The sequence below is a fragment of the Engraulis encrasicolus genome, chromosome 4 (assembly GCF_034702125.1).
Source record: "Engraulis encrasicolus isolate BLACKSEA-1 chromosome 4, IST_EnEncr_1.0, whole genome shotgun sequence".
NCBI lineage: Eukaryota > Metazoa > Chordata > Actinopteri > Clupeiformes > Engraulidae > Engraulis > Engraulis encrasicolus.
Genome location: NC_085860.1, coordinates 19,195,051 through 19,209,223, shown reverse-complemented (window position 1 = coordinate 19,209,223; position 14,173 = coordinate 19,195,051). Strand labels below are relative to the sequence as shown.

The 14,173-nt window shown below is 42.0% G+C and overlaps 1 protein-coding gene across 1 annotated transcript in view; it reads right to left on the bottom strand.

Annotated features, from left to right (window-relative positions):
- Nucleotides 1–14,173, bottom strand: part of cdh13 (cadherin 13, H-cadherin (heart)) — a 212,409-nt gene that overhangs the window by 159,963 nt on the left and 38,273 nt on the right. The gene's annotated exons all lie outside the window — the stretch shown is intronic.

The following is a 14,173-nucleotide window of genomic DNA, read 5'->3' as shown; positions in this document are numbered from 1 at the left end:
ACAACCATTTTGCCTTCTTAGTGTAATGTTGCTCCCCCCCACCCTCCGAAAAAACGGTACAATACATTTACGATAGGAGATTAAAAGCATAGAAATTGCACAACACCACCTTCATATCATGTGGCTGGTGTGTCTGATAGACTAACCTAGGCTAATCCTCACCACCTAACTAAAATAATTTCAGAGGGACACAGGTATCCTAGATTAGCGAACATTGGGTCTATCGTTCAAACATACAATTTAAGATCAATGTTGCTCATGAAATTAAAAAAAAAACCCAGAAAAACAAATGCAACATACCTTTTCAGATCAGTTCACGCATTGCTCACATGTGAACACCTGCTGCCAGCTCTGGACTGAGTGAGAGACGGGTCATTCCGCTGGAGGCGCATGCGCAGATCAGGAACCGTATTCGCCCCAATGGAGAAGGAGCATGCGCAGATAAGAAATTGTGTATAATTTGGCGGGTGGTGTATCTTTTCCCGCGCTGTGTATCATGAGTGCAGTACCATTTTCCAACGATAGGGGGCACCAAAAAATACACAAAAATACACAGAATGTCTGAAATTCGGTTTATCAAGCCAATCAGGAAAACCAACTATTGTGATTTAAAACATGCTGAAAAGATGTTTTAAACTGTTTAGACTATGAGGACAGTAAATTGGCTCCATAAACAAAATGTCCGCCTACACCTGTGAAATGTCTGAAATTTTGTCCTTCTATCCCAGGTAGACCTGAGCACACACACACACACACACACACACACACACACACACAGGCAGACTCTAAGCCATGCCTCTATAGCAATTCTTTCCCTTTTTGTGCAAACACTGTTCTACCTCCTGCTGAGGTTTTTTCAGGTCTCTCTAATTCATACTAGCATGTGCACTGGGTTCTGTTCTATTATTCTCTCTCTCTCTCTCTCTCTCTCTCTCTCTCTCTCTCTCTCTCTCTCTCTCTCTCTCTCTCTCTCTCTCTCTCTCTCTCTCTCTCTCTCTCTCTCTCTTTCTCTGTCTCTCTCTCTCTCTAATGACTATGTTCTGCTCAATAATTCTTAAAAACACTGCTACTACAGCCTGCCCAGTAAATCACACTCCTACACAACAGCAGTAATTGGGGAAGGGGGGACTGAAGTTGATTTTTCCCAGTTTAAAGTACCGGGGTATATGCATGTTGGTGGACAGTTTGGAAAAATGCTGTCATCTGCATGGTGGAGTAGGAAAGCCATGCTGGCTGCTCTGATGCAATCCAGCGAAAGATATAAGGAGAATAAAAGTAGGTCAAGAAACTTTCTGCATATTTTTCTCTTTCTGCCTTTCCGTCTTGCTTAGAACATAGAAATGGAAAACTGAAAGCATTTTGGAAATTCTGCCCACGCCATCTTTGTATTATTCCTGAAATGTTTTTCAGTGATTTTCAAAGACAGGCAATTGCCAATGTGGCTCCAATGCTCCAAACGACTCCAAACTATATTCTGGATAAATACTGCATGACTGGCAAGTAATCTCGAAAGAACTATCTCAACCAGTCACTTAGTCAGTCACTCTGATGGGTAGGTCTTTAGAAACCCCTTGAACTGTGATCATCCACAAAACTACAGGCCTACATCGACTGGTTTAGTGTACACTTAGTACTCTCTCTCTCTCTCTCTCTCTCTCTCTCTCTCTCTCTCTCGCTCTTTCACTCTCTCTCTCTCTGTCTCTCTCTCTCTCTCTCTCTCCCTCTCTCTCTCTCTCTCTCTCTCGCGCTCTCTCTCTCTCTCTTTCTCACACACACACACACACACACACACACACACACACACACACACACACACACACACACACACACACACACACACACACACACACACACACACACTCGCATGCACATGCACATGCACACACACACACTTAGAGGCCTTGAAGGATGGGATCCTAATTAAGATAAAACAGATGAAGATACCAATGATAAAAAAGAAAGTCCCTTCTCAAATCAAGAGCATATCTGTGCTGTCCCTCAGTGTCTAGAGGATGGACCACTCCCCATTACAGCTGTCAGATACTTCAAATGGTTGAATATAAAAAGAGGCTTCATAAAAGGAAACTCATCCATTTCTCTATAATTATAGTGTTCTAGTGCAATGTTGAGAGAGAGAGAGAGAGAGAGAGAGAGACAGAGACAGAGACAGAGACAGAGAGAGAGACAGAGAGGGAGGGGTGGGGTGAGCGAGGTAGAGAAAGAAAGGGAGGGAGAGGGAGAAGGGGAGATGTAGTGCCAAAAAAAGATTCATCGGGATGGAAAAGGCAATTTACAACAGTAGACACACGGTGCTATTCTTAGTTAGTGCTTTTTCAAAATACGGAGTAATGATTAATGTGCATCTTTTTTAGTCATATGCATGCTTATATGCCATTATATGTTTAATATATTTCACACATTTCTATAGTATGTTTTGTGCAATGAGGGCAATGGTTCGATATGTATTCCAGTCTTGGCTGACTCTGTAAACTTTTCATACTCAGTTGAAACCTTCTGACACTTTTCAATGTGATGAAATGAAGAGATTCAATTGAAGAATATTTCTCTTCTTCCTTTTCTCCAATAAAACAAGGTATTGGGCAGAGCAGACTTTAACAACATAACACATGAAAACAAACAAAAATATGTAGCTTGCACAGCATTTATGGTCTTCATAAGAGCTCAGGTGAACAGTGACTAATTGGTCCTCCAAACATACTACAGCGTGTTAAATGGAGAGCCCTTCTACTGAAGAGCACTTGCCTCTCTGGCCCCCACTCGTCATACTGTCACTCACAACATACAAAAAAGGATGGATACAGAGATGGAAAGAGAGTGGCATGTGACAGAGAAATCATTTTTGTTTGTTTGTTTTAAATGGAGAAAGAGATAGAAGGAATACTGTATGTCTGTGTAAGTGTGTATCTTTGTGTGTTTAGAGAGCGTAATGGAGAGTGGTGTAAAATAACAAAGTGATTTACTGTAAAAACTGTAAAAATCAAAAATTATCAGATTTCCCATCCAACCTTCTTCTATTTTACACTCCAATCGTCAAGCTTCCCTGAAGCCCATTTCTCCTTGCAAGAATTTTGAGTTCACATCCTATCACCTCTCCCCATCACTACTCCTCACTTCAGCTACCTCCACAATCGCCTTACTCTCCTAACGCCCTACCAACCACCGCCACTGTCTCCTTACACACTTCACCTCCTGGCAGAGAGTCGCCACACTCCCCTCACTCCCTCCGTACTCCAATCATTAGCTGACACCGTCCTCCAGTCGCCACACTCCAATCATCAAATCATCAGCCGACACCCACCTCCACATATCTTTTTACACACCTCACCTCAGCCAACTCCACTCCCTCCACATCCCCCTCTCCCCAGCCACCTCCATAGTCGTCACAATCCCCTCACTCCCTGACTGCCACCTCCCCACTCCCTCCTCACTACTCCTCAGTCCACACCATCACCACCCTGTCACTACCACAGTCTCCATACCCCTTATCTCCGCCACTTCTACACTCATTATCACAGACACCTCCATAGCCAGCACCACAGTGACAGTCTCCATACAGCCTCCTCCATAGCCAGCACCACAGTGACAGTCTCCATACAGCCTCCTCCATAGCCAGCACCACAGTGACAGTCTCCTTAAGGCCACCGATCAATATGCCATCAAAGGCCCGCTGGGCCACAGCTGATCTGGGCTCTGGGCTTCAACAGCTGGGGCCCCTCACCTCAGCCCTTATCAGCCGCTCTGCAGAAACATGGCAACCCAGGCAGCCAGAGGTGTCAAAAGTAAAGCAAAAGTAAATTCATGGTGTGTAAGTAAAACACTAGCACATGATATTACATAGCTGTTACACCATTTACTTCATTCTCTGCAGAGATAAGGCAACCCAGTTATCAGGGACAAGACTGTGCACATACAGTATGTGTATCTCTGTGTGTGCTCCCCTCTCTGTAGCCCCCACCCACACTCCCTTCTTTCTCCCCTTTCTGTAGTCCCCACCCACACTCCCTTCTTTCTCCCCTCTCTGTAGCCCCCACCTACACTCCCTTCTTTCTCTCATTTCTGTAGCTCCCTCTTCCTCCTCACTCCTTTCACCCTCAGCCGGCCACCGATCAATATGCCATCAAAGGCCCGCTGGTCCACAGCTGAGCTGGGCTCTGGGCTTCAACAGCTGGGGCCCCTCATCTCAGCCCTTATCAGCCGCTCTGCAGAGACATGGCAACCCAGGCAGCCAGAGGTGCCAGAAGTAAAAGTAAATTCATGGTGTAAGTAAAACACTAGCACATGATATTACAACGCTGTTACACCATTTACTTTATCCTCTGCAGAGATATGGCAACCCATGCAGCCATGCAGGTGTCAAAACTAAAAGCAAAACTAAATTCATGGTGTATAAGTAAAACCCTAGTACATGATATCACCAAGCAGTTACACTATTTACACCATTTACCCAGCTGTTACTCCATTGTACCTAATGAGGTAGACAGTTCTGACAGAAATTAGCTACAAATCTAACAAGGACCCACCACAAACGTAATCCAACCAGTGCAGAGTCAGCTGAGCATGACAGGAGTACACAGGTCTACTGGTTTCTCATATAAGTAACCTGTGTTGGAAGGAAAATGTGTTTCTTTTATTTATTTGTCACTTTTACTTTTAAAACCTTTGCATGCAGCATAGTAAGTACAGAATGTGTACGTGTGTATTTAAAGTGTTTAAATCTTGAGAAATGGTAAAAAAAGAAAAGAAAATCAAAGTGATTTGCTGACTAAAACGTCAGAAGGGCATTGACGATAAGACTAATGCAGCAACAGAACAGAAGAGATTGATCTGGAGTAGTTAATTAGCGGCAACGTGCACAGCAAAAAAAACGTACGTGCATATGTGTGTGTATGTTTGACAGTCTGTGTCCGTACTCGACAGAGTTGCAGTCTATGTGTTGCATGCCAGTACCTTTGCCCAAAGAAGGCAGACTGCAGCTATTTCTAATACAGTGGAGGAGCTCAGCGGAGGAGCGGCTGTCTTACACTAAACAAACCACTCTCCATGACCACACACACACGCACGCACACACACAGACACATATTCACACACACGCGCGCACACATAACTGGTACTGGGGGGCAGGTGTAAGAGGGCATGTTGTGGTAAGATAAAAGGCCATGTATAAAGTACATAGAGCTGATGTTATGACACCTGATGTCTCAAGCGCCAATCATTTGTGGGCCGCGTCAACATGATCGGACCCCCCTGCCATCCTAACTCACCTTTCCTGTCCATCATCTTGCTCACTGACAGCAGCCAGAGCAGAGATGTTTGGACACACACACACACACACACACACACACACACACACACACACACACACACACACACACACACACACACACACACACACACACACACACACACACACACACACACACACACACACACACACACACATGTTTGGACACAAACAGACACACACGCACACACACTTGCACGCAGGCATCCACACACGCACACATGCTATTTTGTGTGCCTTACTGAAAATATCAATCGGAATTGTCAAAGGCACAGAGTAAAGAGAGGTAAAGAGAAAGTAAAATAAGTTTGAAGTCTGAGTGGAGAAAGTAATGCCAGAAACAGGGAGAAAGGACAGAAAAAGCAGTCAATTAGACATAAACTTAAATAAATGGTGAGGTGAATGGAACACAGTTAGAAATGATCTTGCCAAAGAGCAAGAGACGGGAGGAAAATAAATGGAAAGAAGAGGAGACGAGAAAAAATGCCGTGGGCAGAAAAGTGGCTCCATTTAACATGCCCTCTAATGGTGCAATCTAGATCTCAAATCACACGACTCGCTGCCAAAAGTATATCGTGCTCTGGGGTGAACACACACAAATTCAGCCAAAACCACCTGAAAATGTGAAAATCAATGTAATCTTTCTTTCACCACCTCTGCTCACAGAAGGCATATGAAAATGCAAATAGGTCCCGGAGGGATGACTGAAATCAAATATATAAATTGCTTTAACCCTGACTGCAATTTTTGCGTCTTTCACTTATACGTGTTTATATATACAGTACATATATATTTCAGGAGTGAATATATTTCAGGAGGAAATCTGAGGCCCTGGGCAAGAAACAATTTTGAGGCCCCTTTTAAATGATTAATTAATAATCGATGATGCAGGCAGTGGCGTAACAACGGAACCCATAAGCAAGATTATCTAGGTGGGCCCCATATTCAATCAATATTTATATAGCACATTATCATACACTGTCATTCAGTGTGCTAAAGAGTAGGCTAAAGAAAGAGAAGAGAGAAAAATATATTGATAGATAGTAGATAACTATATACAGTCCCAGGACAAAGTTTGTACACCCTTTGAAATTTCTTACCTTTCTGTCAAAATTGGTCATAAAACATGGTCTGATCTTCCTGGAAATCACAAGCAGGAACAACCAGAGTCTGCTTTAACTAATTCAACCCAAACATTTACAAGTTTTCATATTTTCATTGGCCATAAGATGTAAACATTCACAGGACAGCAAGGCATAAGTAAGTACACCCTTGCATTCAATAGGTTTTAACCCTAAGTTAGTCACAATAACCTCAACCAGATGTTTCCTGTAGTTGCAGATCAGATTAACAAAACAATCTGGATGTATCTGGTCTCCCTCTTCTTTAGAAAACTGCCTCTCGTCAGCAAGGTTTGTGGGATGTCTGGAGTGCATAGCTTTCTTGACTTCATACCATATAATCTCAAAAAAGAAATTGTCAGGGCTTTGACCGGGCTATTTCAGAATGTGTATTTCATTATTATGAAGCCATTCTAAAGTCGATTTGCTTCTAAAGTATGGGTTGTTGTCACATTTCAGGACCCATACTCTTGTGTGCTTCAACTGTGTGACAGACTACCTCACTTTTTTCTGTAAAATATCTCGATAAACTTCTGAGTTCATTGTTCCACTGATAATAGCAAACTGTAAAGGGCCTGAGGCAGCAAGGTATCGGCATATAATGATGCTCCTGGCACCATACTCAAAGGTGGAGATGATGTTTTGGTGAAGGTGTGGTTCTCCAGTTCTCCTCCAAACATGACATTGTGTGTTCCCCTGAACAATTCAACTTTGGTTTCAACGTTGGTCTACAGAATATTTTGCAGTAATTCTATGAAGCATATGAATGCTTTTTCGCAAACCTCAAAGGTGCAGCAATATTTTTTTGGACAGAAACCCCATTAATTGTAGATTGGCAGAATGACTCCCATTTTTAGCTATTCTTGGTTACATCTCCACTTCTGAGTATGGTGGCGGGAGCATCATTATATGCGGCTACCTTGCTGCCTCAGGCCCTTGACAGTTTGCTATTATCAGTGGAACAATGAACTCAAGTTTATTGTGATATTTTACAGAAAAAACGTGAGGAAGTCTGTCACACAGTTGAAGCACACAAGAGTATGGGTCCTGAAATGTGACAACAACCCATACTTTAGAAGCAAATCGACTTTAGAATGGCTTCATAATAATGAAATACACATTCTGAAATAGCCCAGTCAAAGCCCTGACAAAAAAACAATTGAGATTATATGGCATGAAGTCAAGAAAGCTATGCACTCCAGACATCCCACAAACCTTGCTGACAAGAGGCAGTTCTCTAAAGAAGAGGGAGACAAGATACAAACAGATTGTTTTGTTAATCTGATCTGCAACTACAGGACAAGTCTGGTTGATGATATTGCAACTAACTGAGGGTTTAAACCTACTTAATGCGAGGGTGTACTTACTTATGCCCTGCTCTCCTGTGAATGTTATGGCCTTATGACCAATAAAAATATGATAACATGTAAATGTTTGGGTGGAATTAATTAAAACAGACTCTGATTGTTCCTTCTTGAGACTTCCGTGAAGATCAGACCATGTTTTATGATACATTTTAACAGAAATGTAAGAAATCTCAAAGGGTGTACAAACTTTTTCCTGGGACTGTATATGCTATAGATAGTGGATAACAAAGCTGTTTTTAATTTATTTTGAAATCATACTGTTGGGGCAGGTCTTATTTGGACATCTAGCTGCCACCAGCAGGCAGCATAATGACTATGCCATTTCACCCTATCTGGATTTGACCGTAGACACTACCAGAGAAGACCTAAGGCATCTAGTCTAGCACATCCACAATAGCCTATAGGCCTATTTAGGGCCCAAGGCATTTGGTGACTTAAAGACTACCAGGACTGCTTTAAACTCAATTCTCAAAACAAAACAAAAAACCCTCACTGGTAGCCAGTGAAATGACCAAATACTGGAGTGTTGTGATCTCTTTTGCTATTTAGAATTCTAGCAGCAACATGTGGATAGGCTAAGTTTCACCTGCCTGAGTGACTTTTGGGGAATGCTTGTAAGGGCAGGCTATTACAATAGCCAACTCTGCAGGTAATAAAAATAGAGATTAATTTCTCCCTAAGGTGACAAATGATTTAGTTGTTGGTGTGAGCATTCAGCCTGCAACACGTGAGAAATAGCCAGGATAGACCCACACTCGTTGGACAAATAAATGGACAAAGAAGATAGAATGAGACAATTCGCGGTAGAGGGTTGATTACAAAAGAAAACTTTTTAAAAAATGGTGATGCGCCCCTTGAACGAAAACATAGCTCAGCACAACACACCCATGAAAACACAGTCACGAGTCGACACAGTTCACCACGGAGCACCATAACGCACACTGCACTCTTGAGCCAGTGAACACCCGAGAAACAACAGGCACCTTGCGCCAACTGCGCGTGCACACATCTGTTGAATAGTTCACAAGTCCCCTCTCTAGTTCTAGCTAATAACTATATTACTCACAACTCTGCAGTGACCTAGCTTGCTTCGTGACGTGATATAACAGCTAGACTACATAGCCAAACTTCCGTCATGCTAACCAGAAATAAATGCAGCAAACCGGCATGGAGCCGACATTAGAGCTATCAACTTTTGTCTAGTTACACCGAATGACAACAATGCGTGAAGTATGACATGATACGGTATCAAAATTTTGCTGCGGCGGACATAATGATTGAAAGGAATAAACCCCTACCGTGCCTTCTTTGTAGCTTCTGTACAACATATCTTCTGAATATCCATTATGTTCATGCTAGCACTGGCGATTGAAACATTTTACAATCCTGTCTTTGAAGTAGAGGAGCGCGGAGCACAAAGTAACGCAGGGCAATTTGTAACACGGACATTTTATCAAGATGCACAAATCATGTTCTGCCTACTTCCATAAACAAGGTCAAGAAGGCATGTTACAACATAGGCAAACAACTGAGTTTTCACTGACTACCATGACTTAATGTGGCTTATTATCAAGAAAGGACAAGCTCCCACGCGTCAGGGCCGAATCAGTTCTCTGGGGCAGTCTGTCTGACATTCGAAATAACGGTTGAACGTTGCCGATGCAACTGGCGCTCTCTCCAAACAGCCAATAAGACTGCTACCGGTATAATGTATCCCACAATTCAAGGCCGCAATACAAAAATAATTCAAAGAAAATCCACATAAATATCGTTCTTTTATGGTCTTCATTTCTATTTGAAACATTTATTTGTATAATTATACCACCCATGTGACCTACAGTTCCTAAAAGTAGCCTACTATTAATTTTCTTGTGGCATAATGTTGAGTTCAAATTTAAGTCCCACCGTCGTGCTGAAGTGTGCCACTGGTTATATATACAAGAAGCTTTTGGTGTTATCGGTAGGCTGTACATAAGTGAGTTTTCAACTTGCATTGAGTGCTCTCTTGTACGTTGCGCAGGGACCGCTACTTAGTGTTAGGGGGCCCCGTGCTGCGATTTAGGGCTCCGAGTGCCTGAATATTCATTGAACGTGGAGTTGATATGGTGCACGACGGGGCCCCTAAAAGCACGGGGCCCCGGGCAATTGCCCGACTTTGCCCTATGATAGAACCGCCCCTGGCTAGATCACACACAATATTACAGTATTTGTAAATAGACCAGGCTAAAAAACACAACCAGACTTAAAACAGAACAGAAAATATAGCCTTTGTCCTAAAGTTAGATCTTACCATCATGTCATGTGCACTGCATCAAACTATGTATTTGACATTTTCATGAATTTGTCCTTCTCAGGCAATATACAGGTATGGACGTTGTGTATGGGACTGCACAGTGTTTCTACTATATTTGCAAAGGAAAATACAAATGTTTATCGGAAAATGTTATTTAGTCCTTCTGCTGAATCTCATTAGGTCCTCTGGGCATTTGATACACCACTTTGCTTTATTGAGTTAGAGCTGTATTAAAAAAAATGCAGGGCTAGCTCCCATTGGTAGCCTATTAAAGCGTATTAGTATTTTTGTAAATATATTTTTCCATTATCCACCTTTTTGTTGTGTTTTGCCCATTTTTTGTTTTGTTTTGTTCTATTAGCCTTTAATGTTGTTGTGTGGTGTGTGCTGTTGTGTTTGTTTCCATTGTCCTGCTGAGGTAATTGCTACTCCGCTGCAGAGATGGGGAGATGCTGGTGGTGTTCTCTGTGTCTCCCAATGGGGAAGTAATGAAAGCAGATGAGATAAAGGTCAATCGAGGATATTGGTAAAGGAGAGCTAAGCGACTGAGCTGTATAATCTATTTATTTATACATTTACTCATTTATTTATGTTTGTCTACTGTATTTAGTTTTTAGGTAGCCTAGCACAAGGCTTATTTAAAGGCCAGACAGCATGAAATGGCACAGTGGCAGATGGACAGAGAGATTTTTTTTTAACCATTTGTACTGTAGAGGGGATGGCATCTACCCCATCCCCCTAAAACTTGAGCCCTGACTGTAGGTCTTTGAATCTCAGAAGAGCTTGGGTATATGCTCCTGCTGGACTTCCTTTTCTGAAATTCAAGGCATTTAAGGTTACATCCAAAATGGCGCTTCAGTTTCGATTTAATGATGCAGAAAATCTCTTTTGACTACTGAGACCTTTGTATATGCTGCCGCTTGAGTTCATTTTTTGAGCTTCAAGACATTTCAGGTTACATCCAAAATGGTGCGATTTAATGATGCAGAATATCTCTTTTGACTACAGAGACCTGTGTGAATGAGAATTTTCACACACTTCAATTCATCTCAGTTTGAATGTTACCCAAAGTGCAAATGAGTGCAAAATTAAAACTATCTGTCACACGGATGAAAGACACTTTCCAGAGTACTTTCCAACTTAATAAAACGTAAAACTAAAAAACAATCCCTTAACCAGGGGCGAGTTTAGGCTATTTTTAGTGGGGCCACGGCCCCACCGTGACTTGGCTCGGCCCCACTACCTCAGGAACCTTTTAAAATATTAGTTGTGAATTGTATTGGAAATTAAGCCGCTTTGCCCCTGCGCAATATTGCGACTGCCCCGTCTGGCAACCCTGTGTATGAACTTCAAGAAAGGTCTTGTGACGAGTCTGCTACACCTCTTCTGATTGGTTTGCATCTTCATGCAACTGTATGCCGCCAGAGTTGTGTTCAGTTATGATTTTTGCGAAAGTAGTTTGTGGATTTATCATGCAGCCGAGGAAGAACCCAAATCCGCGCATATTCTTGTGATGAGAAGGTATGATGCACACTACACACAATAAAGCGGTGTAGGCTACTGTAGTACTATGTGCAGACTATGATAGCATTGATTGTCATCATAACTGACATAATTTTGGAAGCTGGTAAATGTTGTTAAAAAAAAGTGTTGAAAGACCATTAAAATCGTCCATTATTAGGTTGTGGATATCCGTGAAACATGCTTAACATAGGTAGCGGTGGCTAAGATTTTGTCAGGTGGTGCCTTGCGACGCACAATAGCCTACTTTCACTTTCGTCGGTGTTATGGGGCTCTCTGTTGACCACTTCATGCAAGGTGAGTCAGTCAGAATCACAAAAGCTTGAGGTAGCAAGATAACGGAAAGGGGAGTCAAATACAGATGGAATACAATGCGTAATCAACCTAGGCCTACTGTGGAAACCATGTAATTTCTTTGCAAATGTATCAGAAAAAAATCAGAGTAGGCCTAGTGCTAAATAGGGGTTGTTACTACTAATAGCCTACGCTACCATCAGGACAGTCAAAATTATATATCTGCCTGGCAGCGTTTAGAAGTTGTGACTCGAGGGAATGACACATGCTTCAGCCTTGGAATAGCGAACAGGAGGCAAATCTCGGCTGAAAATTATATTACGGCGAGTCACCATTACATTGATAGTCGAGGTTCGCCCATATGCAGGGGAGGTTTATCCATATTTTGGTGATGCTGTAGGCCTAATTGTGATGTGAGAACGCGGGCTCTCCAACTTCTCACTTAGCCTACTGATTTCAATGATTGGGAACTGTGTGAAGTTTCTTGTTATTGTTATTGGAACATACTGGCTCGGAATGAGGAGTGACGTTGCCCGCGCGGTTTCTACTGTCCATTTACATGTGTGACAGGTAGCGCGCCCCTTGTTGGGAAATTCCCATCATGGGCATGACTTCCGGCAGGGGATGTTTTTATTGTTATTTTTATGTTTGCTTGAGAAGGAGATGTCAGATTTTAAAAAGTCACAATGAATATTTATCTGTTGAGCTACTGATTGGAACTGTGATTTGTTGTGCAAGTAGCACACATGAGAGAGAAAACTCTTCTGACTATTTTTAAGTCACTCAATGGCCTAGCCCTAAATAAATATAATGCAGATATGCAGTAATACCATCCAATTAGGAGTCTTAGTTATTCAGTGTCTTCTCTACTTGTTGCATTTAGCCATTATGCTGCCAAATGATGGAACAAGCTTCCTGTTCAAATTACTGTATCTGTACAGCTGCCCTAACAGTAGGCTATCAAGTTTTGACAAAAAAGCTTAATTTTCATCTGGCTTTGTATGTACTCTGTATAATACTTCCTATAGGCCTACTTTATTATAATATTTCCCTCTCTCTTTTTCTTTCCTCTCAATCACATAAGAACTATGACAACCATTAGGGTGCATATATGACACACACTAGGCTACCAATCACAAGGATTACCTATGTAGGTAATGTAAGTTAGAGTTTGTGGGGGAAAATGTAATGTCATGACTTGTGGGTAGTCCTTCATTGAGTGAACTGTTATTTAAAATTGAAAGCCTTTTGAAAACAAAATCTCAAATCTGAAATAGAAATGGAATGCTTGCTCTGTCGGTACCACTGTCAGCACCAGGGGCCAGGCCCCCCTAAAGATCAAAAGCTAAAACCGCCCCTGCCCTTAACAAAGGCCAATTCCAACCACACAAACTTTAGGTGAGTAATATATGTCTGGTACTATGAGCTAATGACATAACCTTTACAATAATACAAAGATTCAATCTTACCTATGGCTTTTCAATCATTGATGCTCTTTGACAAAGTTTGAACTCAAAATTAAACAATGAAGCTTTGTCTCATTTCTAAAGTTGTTCCAGTTGCACCATATCATAAAATACATGGCACCATCTATGTGGTCAATTACCACATCACTGTATGCCCCTATGTGGTAAATACGTACAGCTTTATAGAAACCAAGTAAGTACTAAATGATGGGTATTGTTATCTTTCACAAACAATAAGTGTCATATATGTACTATCATGTTATAGCACTTAACCAAGACCTGGCCAATAATGATGATTTGTCAGACCTTGCTATATTCCATGATGGTTATATGGATTGCAAACAACCTTACAATGTCAGAGTACAACAAGTATCTTGTATGACAGACATTAAGGGACATTTTCACACCTAGACCCCTTTAAGTGAGCAAAACTCAGTCCTCTTTAAGTGAACCAACAGCAAAAGGACTCAGTTCTGTTTCTGTTGATATTGTGAGTGTATTACAAAAAGAACAGGCTGCCACTTCAGTAACAGACACACACACACACACACACACACACACACACACACACACACACACACACACACACACACACACACACACACACACACACACACACACACACACACACACACACACACACACACACACACACACACACACACACACACACAGCTTCTTTTCTGCTTGGCTGGACTGTAATTTTCTGTCTTTGGATGGCCAGACACGCTGACCTGCACACAGGAAAGTGGACTGCTGTGCTTTGTGCGCTGTGTGCCGAATGTTTCTGTGTGTGTGTGTGTGTGTGT